We start from the raw sequence: 12,168 nt of genomic DNA on the forward strand, positions 1-12,168 counted from the left end.
ATACACAACTATACTCAGTTTAGTTTCACAAGGGCAACATGGCCTGAAGACGCCTTTCAGGACAAAGCAAAGGTTCATTTTGGATCAAGGTCATCCTATAATCAATTAGGAAACGAGATCAGATATCTTACAGAACCGTCATATTTGTTTACTTTCTTACTCGAAGGTTCTGTGTTGAAACGAGATCTTAATATATTTTGTGAAGACTCTAGGTTTCAAAATCAAAAGGCAAGTTGAAACGAAGTAAACCCTTTTCTGGACGATTGGGACATTCGCCATTGAAAAGTTAGCGTTTGTATTTAGATAGCCAAAACGAACGACTGCTTTCACCATCATAGATTGAAAAAAAGTAAGAATTAAAAACTAAGGATAAAAATTTGATGAATATGTCATTGTTCCATGGAATATCATTGGCGTTGCGTAGGCTAGCTCGGTGACCTTTGACATTGCGTTTGGACTGAAACGAACGAAGAAGTGAACGAGGCAGATAACTTTCCTTGATATGAAGTATCAGGTTGAGAGTAGGCGCTGGAAAAAGATAGCGAGACAATGGTGTCTTTTTTCAAATTAACGACCTTAAACTATTCAGTTTACACGTTTTGTTTGATTTATTGTCGGAACATGGTACTGAATCTTATAATGCGAATTCCACTGCTTTCTCCTGTTTCTTGTTTTTTTTGTCTTGTCTTTTTTCAGAACTGCGCTGTATGTCTGAACATTGACTCGTTAAATCGCTGTCCAGTCGAGGCGATAATTTGAGACGTTGTAAAAAAATCATAAGATCATGATCCTCTTTAAATGGCATGGCGGTCGTGTGTAGGCAAGTCATTTGTTCGCAATATACCGAGTACACAACATATTGAAATAGAGTGTGCCCCGGGACAGATATTCGGACCCCCCCCAAAAAAAACCCCCAAACTTTTACAATATTCTTTAGGTCTACCACTCTTTTGGGCTCATTTTGACACTTAGAGTTTTCACCGGCTTAGTTTAGTGAAAGTCGGAATTTTACCCCTTTGAAATAACACAGCGATGGCGGTCATTTTGAATTTCCAATATCGGTAAGTATTGGGTAATTTGTCTCTATTAACAAAAATTTCCATCGGATTTTATCATTGATTTTGACTGAGAATGGCTGAAAGTTCGCTTGTGGTAAGTTTGAGCAAAAGTTTAAGTTTATTTTCTTAGCGCGCAGTACCTTAAACGGCTTATTCTGGTCGACGCAAATCTGCGTACAACTCTCTGTTTAAGATAATATCCGCCTCAAAAATGAAAGATTTAAACTTTTGCTCAAACTTTCCTAAGTGAAACTTTCGACCATTCTCTTACCAAAGCAAGAATAAAAATCAGGGGTCACCTCGCAAATTTTGGTGTCATCAGGAGCTTTAAAATGAGCCCAAACAAGTGGTAGGTCGGAAGAAAATTGATAAAATTGTGAAGCTCGAATGTCTGTCTCCGAGGCGCGTTCTACCTTAAGATATGTCATAAAAGGCTTGAACGACTGCACGCTTCGCTGCGTTCCCTCAACAAACAAGCGTTGCTTCTCTACTGTCATTCTCCGGTCTCAAAAGCAAATGGGGTATTTAGACTACGGCGCCATTGGCCTTAAATGACGGGGACACTTTCTTCGGCGTGATTGGCACAGTCATTACTCAGCCTGGCTAATCTAGGTCGCCGTCTCCTCTCTGTGCAGGGTAAACTGTCAAAAACACCTCACAAGTATTTACTTGCGGTCATCTTCGTCCACACATTGTTTACACTTTAGTCAAGACTAGGCGTTTGAGAGATTCTCCGTTTACAAGACAGGAGAGTAGCATCAGCAAACGATTTAGAAGTTTGCCTAAATTTCAGCAAGGATGTCTACTTTACATCAAAATCATGGCAATGGAGTCACGATTAAAAAGCGTGGAACTTACATCATAAAACAGTTCATAAACAAAAGAATTTGGCCTACTTTCTACAGTGCGCTGAGCATCCGTACGATAGGAATCTTTATTTGCTCTGTTTCAACTCACTTGATCCAATTATACATATGATGTCATACAAACTATGATTTAACCGATCTTGTATTCAAGCCTTGTGGCGTTATGTATACATACTCATTCATTTATCCACGGTCGCTCAACACGCCGGTATCGGTGTTAGGAGGGACTGATTCATCCAATTATTTTGGCGCACATTGTGGTACCGTATATAGTGTGGCCGATATCGTCCTCTGCGTTACACTGTGAACATTTACCGCCCCAGATCGTCAAACACTTCTCATCCAACGAACGTAGCTGTGTAAACACTTTCGTCATCTCGCTTCCTCTGTCCCTCTTCTTGTCTTTCCAAACAACTTGAATACAACTCCCGACTCCCTGTCTGTCTCCCTCTCTGTATCACTGTCAGTATGTTTATATGTCTTTGCATGATGTGTAATCGCAGACACATTCATCGTTGTGTCATGACGTCACTACGCTCTCAGGACGCTGCTCGCACGCATGCAAGGTCTCTTTTCTGTGGATGTTGAACATAAAGGGATGGGCCATTCTATCGTCATCATCATCATCATCATCATCATCATCATCATCATCATCATCACCACCACCACCACCACCACCATCATCATCATCATCATCATCATCATCATCATCATCATCATCATCATATAGGATGATCAAAGACTGCATTGATAGCAAGAAAAAAAGTGAGGATCGTGGCCGGGAGGGGGGAGTATGCACACTTGCGCAGAATCAGGAAAATTGTCAGATTATGGAACTCCAGAAAAATTGCATGGTATCAAGATCAAATGGTCAATCCTTAACCTAAAAACACACAGAAAAGTATGATTAAAACGAGGACAGAAATCACGATTTTCGGAAACGAGTATATCAAAGTACCTATTGCTGTCGTTACCATCCAATACGAACAGAATGTTTATTATTTGCGTTGAATTTGAGGGCATGAGCGGAAAGGGGGTTATTTTAAATAAACTTTCCCGTGTCGTTAAAATTAATAACGTGTACCAACGTGAATTGCCGACAGCCAGCTAGCGTCGCTTTTGACACTTCCTGCACGTAGGGTCTAACATTCTTCTGTTCAGTGATCGCGGGGAATAAAACTTTCACTGCCGACTCATGAGCCAAATTGACACATCATTTTTATCAGAAGGCTTGGTCTCTACACCTGTGGTTAAGCCGGGGGAGCTCTCGGATCTTGTCAGCACAAACATCTGCCCGGTGAAACCTCTGCCTATGACGTCATAAATAGTTGATAAACAAACCGCGGGAACTTAGTTCATGAATCCCTCTGTCTGTGACGATTCTGGCGCTGTCCGGCGACCAGGGAACCCAGCTTTTGCCGTTGAAACAGTTTCACTAACGCTGGAAAGACTCGCCAAGGGTCTCGTGTTGATGTATTGCGTCTGCTGTCCTCCGCTGAGAAGCCAGTTACGCAGAGAGCGGAAGGTCGTTTCGGGTCAAGTGTTTTGCGTCGTCACCCAGCTTTAGTATTACAGTATTACATTACTGAAAATATGCTTGCCCATAACTTGAAACCCAAGTCTTGAATTGTATAATAACTGTATAACTTTGTTTGCACAACGCGTAAATTACTCTTTTCGCCTGCAGGATGCTTCTTTTCACGAGATCAACATCACGCCAAAATAATTTACCAAGCGTCATCTGATTGGCATCTCAGTTTCCTTCTCTCTCTCTCTCTCTCTCTCTCTCTCTCTCTCTCTCTCTCTCTCTCTCTCTCTCGTCATTTCATGTAGGCTAAATTTTTTGCGAATTTTTCATCTCACATCCGTCTGTCAATATCTTGTGTATATTGCTGTCTCCGGTCACTCTTCATCATGTGTGAATGTTTATCTGTATGTCTCTCTTCAAGTCGGCTTATCGAGCAGTGTGTCCAGTTCTACATTTCACGATTTTATTTATTTTCTGTCTCTGGGACCTCCTTTTACACTGTCCCATATCTTAGTCAAAATCACTTACCCACCTTCATTGTTAAGATCTGCCTGTCTGTCCGCGTGATTTTTCTCACTTTTATGTATCTCGGGACCTCTTTAAAAATTCTATACGTTCTCGCCTTTACAGTTTATGTTTTGTCCCACTTTCAAGCGATCCCACATCCCTCTTCTCTTCACCTTCGAAAAAAACTTTCTTTACATTTTATGCTTCAGGTTTTTTCAGTTTGGTTAAAGGTAGTCGCTGGTCAATGTAGATCGCTTCCTTGACTTTCCACTGATAACTCACTCTGCACATATGCTTTGAAAGTTTACCATTTGTGTCCTAGCAACAAACACGCTGTGAACTCAAATTAACAAACGGCGCTCTCTGTACCGTCTTTAGCTCCTTATCCTGATGTACATTGATCATTACTCATTTACTTTCTGTCTGCCTCTATCACTGACTGTACATGTCTCTGTCTGTCTATTTGACTGTGTGTCACCGTCTGCGCTCTCTCTCTCTCTCTCTCTCTCTCTCTCTCTCTCTCTCTCTCTCTCTCTCTCTCTCTCTCTCTCTCTCTCTCTCTCTCTCTCTCTCTCTCTCTCTCTCTCTCTCTCTCTCGTAAAGATACCAGTCCACACCACAGTTCGCTCGGACTTCGCGATATGACCTCCACTGCACATGGTGGCAAAGGGCAAATTCTATTAGATATTTCAAATAGAATGTCCAAATATCACAGATATCATCTATGACATTCCCATCATCACCTGACTGTCTCTCGGTGAAGGAATGACCCACTATCGTGGCCACTAGGATAAAGTTTAAAAATCATGAAAATAAGCTGCACTGATTGTTGTTTGGTTCGGACGGATTAAGGAGTTAGCTTGACAGTGCTTCGTTAAGTTCATAAAATCAGCCACTGTGTTAAATTTTCCAGTTAAAAAATGCGTAATCAGCAGAGTCTAGAAGGTAATTAGGCAAATATCGTGACCATTCATACTACTCTTGCGTAACAAAGATTTTCATCCTCCTGAGTCTTGCAGTTTGGGAGTCCCGTAAAATAATAATTATACATTACAAGCAGCTACAATGACGTACAAAGTACAGGTAGTCTGGAATCTACCTTCGAAAACTAAAGGATCTGAACATTAATGTCCCATGCGGTAACTTTGAGCAAGCATAGCCGATGGTTTTGAATGTAATTTGACAAATTTGAAATTGTCAGGTCCTACCTCTTCGATGATAATAATCTTCGATGATAATAATCTTGCCTCAAAATAACGCCTGGCGCTTGATTCACATCATTCATACAGAGAAGCTGACACTTTCTGTTTTGGTCAAGTCCGACAAAATTCAAGTTATTGCTCCATGTTTCTGCTCCCTCCGGATAAACCATTTTACTTTATCAATATTTTCATTGAATACGTATTTAATACATTCATGATGCATCTTACGCATGTCTTTCCATCTGTCTGTCTGTCCGTATGTATGTATGTATGTATGTATGTATGTATGTATGTATGTATGTATGTATGTATGTATGTATGTATGTATGTATGTATGTATGTATGTATGTATGTATGTATGTATGTTTCTATTATGTATTTTTGTCTCTTTAACGGCCTTTTCTTTTCTTTCCCTCCGTTTTTGCGTCGTCAAATTCTGCCTCGTCAAACATGTTTTGTTCACTCTCACTACATGTAAGACGTCACATTAAAACTAGTATATAGCAAAGAATTTTCAGTGAAAAGCATAATACAAAATTATGGCAACTGTATATGCTGTTGATTGTGTCCTGTACGGAGGAAATAAAATGAAACAAACAATATGCCGAATTTAAAGAAAGCATACGGTAGATCTTCCAGTATGTCAACACATGAAGTGGTATCTTTTTTTCTCTTTAAACATTGGCGACACATCTCCTGAAGGCCCTTCAGGAGATGGGTCGGGAAAAGTCAAAGTCTGACTCCCTCTTTTGTTAAAAATATCGGAAAAAGCAGGGTGATAATTGATTTGAATTATTTCAATATGTCATCTCAGAAGTGGCCAAACCTGTAACAGTATCCACGCACTTCGCCGAACTGGAATCTCGGCAAAGATCAAAGGTCACAGGCTTACCGCAGGGCCGAGACGTTAGCGTGTTTTCACAGATCGAGCCTGACATGTTGAGATGTAGACTGACAAATATGTGAGAACAACACATTTATCAGAAGACGAGAGTGTTTTCATCGCGGTCTTCCTACCTGTTCTGTCGTACCTATGTTGTGAATGTGAGTTCGACATCACACGACTGGATTATGTCGACCTTGACACGTGACAGATCCGACGAAAACCTGTGTTTAAGAAAGTAAACCGATCAAGTCCACATCTAGCAACGTCACAACGGGAGTGTGTAAACTGCATTAAGCAAACTATGTAGCAATTATCTGGTAATCAGTACCATGGATTCAATTTAAGCAGGAGTTTTTCTCCGGAATGATAACCTGTGTTATATATCCAGAGACTGCTAAATTAAAATCTTGACAACATGCACAGTTCGGAAGAGAGCAAAACTGTAATTAATTATCCACACACCACTTGAGTTATTGACTTTTTAAGGGATTCAAGATGAATAATAAATTTATATCCTACTACCTACCTACCTACCTACCTATTTGTCTATCTATCTATCTATCTATCTATCTATCTATCTATCTATCTATCTATCTATCTATCTATCTATCTATCTATCTATCTATCTATCTATCTATCTATCTATCTATCTATCTGTTTGTCTGTCTGTCTGTCTGTCTGTCTGTCTGTCTGTCTGTCTATCCATCCATATATCTACCTATCGATTTATCTACCCATCTATCTGTTTGTTTGTCTGTCTGACTGTCCGTCTGCCTACCTGTCCGTCTGTCTGTCTGTCAATCTATCCGTCCGTCCTCCGTCCGTCTCTGTGTGTCTGTCTGCCTGTCTGTCTGTCTATCTGTCTGTCTATCTATCTATCTATCTATCTATCTATCTATCTATCTATCTATCTATCTATCTATCTATCTATCTATCTATCTATCTATCTATCTGTCTGTCTGTCTGTCTGTCTGTCTGTCTGTCTGTCTATCCATCCATATATCTATCTATCTATCTATCTATCTATCTATCTATCTATCTATCTATCTATCTATCTATCTATCTATCTATCTGTCTGTCTATCTATCTGTCTATCTATCTATCTACCTATCTATCTATCTATCTTTCTACCTACCTACCTACCTACCTATCTATCTATCTATCTATCTATCTATCTATCTATCTATCTATCTATCTATCTATCTATCTATCCACCTACATATTCACCCATACATTCTATCTTTCCGTCACACAAATAGGAACATTTCCAAATGCTTAATTCACTCTCCCTCCCCCCCCCTCTCTCTCTCTCTCTCTCTCTCTCTCTCTCTCTCTCTCTCTCTCTCTCTCTCTCTCTCTCTATCTCTCTCTCGCTCACAGAATGCAAACATTATGACCAAATATTACATATAATCGGAACTATCAGTCTTTATATCTCCCCATCTTCTCCAACCCATTAGCTTTTGCCTTAGTCCATCTAATAATATGGAATTGCAGACAAACTAATTAAACAGCGTGTGCAGTGATTTATACCACTTATCATCAATCCATGAATTTTGACACTAAAACTTGCCAGACCACAGTTTGAGGGCGCTCTTTTCTATTCATTACAGTTGGTCTTCGCCGAACCTTACCCTCCTTGCGAAGGATTTTGTCTGATTTTCTCTTTGACAATTCAGGGCTCGAAATTACTTTAACTTTTTTCCCTTGTAGTCCACTTTGGCGACCATTTTCTGAAGTTGGTAGCCCTGTGACAATGGCTGGTAGTCCGTGCATATTTTTGTTTACGGCTATTGTCTTTCATTAACCAGACAAGAAAAATGACGTGAATTTTCTAGTCATTTGATGTGGACACTGGCACACCTAATACCCAAAGGAAACAGGTATAAAGCCCCAAAAATGTCTCTGGTTCTCGACATTCAGCAAAAGTGATGCTGCGACGCGGTTTTTTTCCTTTTTTTTAAAATGCTTTACTATGCTTGTTTGGCACTATTGATGCAACAGTTATTGTCTTTTATCACTGGTTGCATAATACTTCAGTTTTCTTTTAGCTTTTTTGGACATGCAAACATGGATATCAAGCATAGCTATACTGATCAGTATGTCACCCCCAAAAAGCCACGACGCGCAGATTTTGAAATGACGCACGCGGTGACCAGAAACGATCCTTTTTCGGCCTAATGGACAAGAGTAATACTCAAAAGTTTGGTGAGCTATTGACGACTTGTTTCACTCAGAGTTGTACGCAAATTTTGACAGTGGTCATGACAATGACCACGACCTTCTCAGCACGACTAGACATACTGTAGTAGGGCTTAAACTAGACTAGACCATGGGCTTTCTGTAGGGAGGAGGCATATTGTCTGTGATTTATACATTATGATCAAAATGCAATGAAAATGCGTTTTCATTAGCCATAATTTCCTGTGCTTGACATCAAAGTACACCAGTTGAGACATTAAAACTAGGTTGCAAAGTTTCACTGCACGGTTGTCTGTGTAATTTGTATAATAAAGTCATAGTCTGGCCTTACTCATGTTACTGTGTCCAACTGGATTTGGCTGCAATTTAGCTCTTTCCAAAGTGACGGACCGGACATGGCATGCCAAGTACTGACTGAATTTTGTCCCGGTCTTTGGTAGTCCGTGTGGGCTACCATTTCATAGATTTTTGTCGCCCCAGGCAAAAGTTGGTAGTCTGTGGACGCGGGACAACCGCTAATTTCGAGCCCTGCAATTACAGACTCAATGGAGTCTCATTTACAAGATTTTTCTTATGGCGACTTCAGTTGGCAAGTAGTGTCGGGGCAGTTTTATCTTCTTTTTTTTGTTTTTAATAGGTAAGTCGACGGACCCATTCAGACAAAGACGTCTGGGTCAAATTTATATCAGGGGACACGGATGCCTGGGTGTCTTGAAAAAGTATGTTACTCCTATCTTTTGTAAAGCTTTAAAACAAACTCAGGACTACTCGTAGCTTTCCTCTACCCGATAACTTTTGCCGGGCAAAATTGTGTTTGTTTCCAAGTTGAAAGTTGTTCGGATTATATTACACTAGCTATGACGTCAATGTAAGCTTATACGGAAACACATTATGGCATTATAGTATATTTACTGCATGTCCGAGTATATAGTTACAGATAATAGTTTTAAGAAAACGCCCTCTCCTCTACTTTAGGGTATATTATATACCACAGATATGAAAACAGACATTGTAAGGTGATGGCTCCCTCTGGACAACGCCATCAAGAGTCTAAATCAAGAAACGTTGATTGTGTCTCCCTTCTGGGTGGCAATGTCTGGTTTTCTGACCGGGGCAAACGCATGTCACCCGTTATCACCGACTGCGAGTAATTTCATGGCGATGGAGTTCACTGATTTATGCCTGATGTGTAAAACGAAACGAGCGAGCGAAAATTATGGCCGCAGTGTCAGGGGAGTCAAGTGGGTGCTGATTTGTTTGAATGGAGCTCTCCATACTTCAAACAACACCATCGTGGCTTTAGGATGTTTTGTTCGGGAGAGTGAGAGGCCACGTGGCTCATTTTTTCTGCGGTATGTAATTTCATAGTGCGTGTGCCCACAATGCTTATCGCGGCAATTATGATAACGGTCACCCTGGAATATATCATGACTGTTTAAAATTTCTGCGAGTCGCGCCAGAATATGCGGACTTTTCCACTGGTGCCGTCCAATGTAGGTTGCGACAGCAGCAAGGCCAATTCATGCCAACATTTATATGCCACTGACGGTAGCATGCGAACCCATGCGGGCCCATCTGGAAACCCTGCCCTACGACGGTGCTACAGTGGGGTCTAGTATGATGGAAACTCACAAAAGCCGGAATTCGAACTTCCTCTAGTTGTCACATGATATATATTTCTATTTACTTACTGACATGCACGGACGATTTAAGAACGATCTTGGGGATGTTTTTGAAACTGCTCTTGTTTTCTCAAACAAGCCATTTCAGCTCTCCTTTTTGGCATTTGACGAAAATATGATGTCTGCCAACTGAAAATGGGACAGTGTACAGACTTCGAGAGTACTCGAGGGGTCTGTTCTTCATGCCCAACCATGGCGAAAGGCCACATCACCCGATATCCATCAATCTACTTTCTCGTTCCCATATATCACATCATCGGAGGTCTTGTGAAAGATTGATTTTCTTTAGGAGATGTGATATAGTTTTCCAAAGTCGTAAGTGAAAGTTTATTCAACCATAATACAAATGCCATTGACAAAGCTTGAATTGAAAAATTCATTAAACTATATTTGGTCAAAGATGGTGCTTCGTGCATTCGAAGATTTTTGCTACACTTGGAGTACTCTTCCAAAAGTTTGTACTAGAAGTTCGTTGTGTGACGGCTCTACCCTTTATAGTCAGTTTTCAAAAGGCGAAACATAGATATTTTCAACCAAGAATTTCGAAAAAATATACTCAACCAAGGAAACGCTGCAGTTTGTTGCCGGCGCATCCCTGGCACTACAATCCCTTTTACTGCGGTTCCATAGGCCGCAACTTTCCCTGGCGATTATGTGTGCTGGAGATCTGAGCAACAGGCCACTTCCCTTTAGGGGTGGACCATTTGATATCCTGGGGGGGGGGGGCTTGGAAGATTGGTGGAGAGCCATTATTTTTTTTCCCACGTGCTTCACCATGAATTATTTTTTTTCTACAGGGCATATGCTGGCAACTTTTTTTTTCACTTTCCTTCTTCGAGATATATTTTATTTTTACCAAATTTCGGTGCAATGTTTGTTTGCTTGGTTTTTCACACCCAGTAACAAGACGCTGTTCTATCGCACACAGACTATATTCAAGAAACTAAATAAAGATATGTAAATACATGTACATTTTTGATTCACTTTACAAAAACATATTTGTAAAATCATGTACATTTATGGCATTTACTTGTCAGTGTTGTACTTACATTGAAAGTAACTTGGTAATTTAAGAAAGTAGACGGGTGGACTGCGAGGGAGCGAAACGAGTGAGTGGCGAGTGAGCGTAGCGAACGAGGGGGGGGGGGGGAGAGCGCGAGAGGGGGGTGTTCCCCCTCTCGCAAGGCGAAAAAATGAAATTTTGGAGTGGCAATGGTTTTCTCTGGTGGCATCTGAGGTGACATTTACAGACTGAAACAGTACTTTTGTTGTGTGTCTTAGACGTGGCTCACATACAACAAAACAAACAAACATGATTTTGTTTTGTTTGTATTATTTATGACACACTTATGGTTTTATTTGCAGTGAAGATGTAACATTTAATCTTAAATCACCTGCTGTCTGCTCATTTCATTGCCCATTTCCCATTCTCCATTAGGCCGCGTTCAAAAAAAGTGGTGAGGGGGGGCTGGAGGAATTCAGGGGGGGATTCGAAAATTTTTGGGGTAGTCGAGGGGGGGGACTTGAAAGTTTCGCTCTGCCTATAGGGGGGACCTGAAAATATTTTGACTCCCAACATTTTGATGTCGTCCAATGGTTCTAATGTTAGTAATAATTAAACAAAATCTAGAACTGTTTTGTCATATTTTATGTCTTTAATCTCGAAAAAGTCTAAAAATGTATGAATGCCATTAAATTTTCATGGAACAAGTTGGCCTTGTAATGGGGTAGGAGCTACAACTGTTGATAATTTGTTCAATATTTCTATGCAATGTATCAAACACAGTTTCTTGGTGTCTTTCTACAGCATGCTGCTGAAAAACACAATATTCAGTTGGTCAACAAAGCCCGTTTGTCTAAATATTGGTGATAATTGAATGATGCAAATGCACGGTACACGTAGGCTGTGTTGGCAAGATGAATACTGGATAGCTCAACATTCTGTAGGGAGTAGAACAAGAACACAATTGTATAAACTGAACAAAAATATTGTCAAAATGAAAAGTTAATACAACTTCTGCCCTGCTACTACATACTGGCAGTGACAGTGATACACTCAATTGACAGTGAAACATACATCTTATACTTGTACACAAGATCCAGCCAGAGAGCAACACATAGAAGACTAGGGGACTAACAGTTACCATGAATTTTTGAATTCTGGCATATGAGAACAATCAAATATTAGAAAAAAAAGATGGGGTCACCATACTTGATCTTATACAAATGTACGATGA

Source organism: Ptychodera flava, chromosome 12, assembly GCF_041260155.1.
Source record: "Ptychodera flava strain L36383 chromosome 12, AS_Pfla_20210202, whole genome shotgun sequence".
NCBI classification, from domain to species: domain Eukaryota; kingdom Metazoa; phylum Hemichordata; class Enteropneusta; family Ptychoderidae; genus Ptychodera; species Ptychodera flava.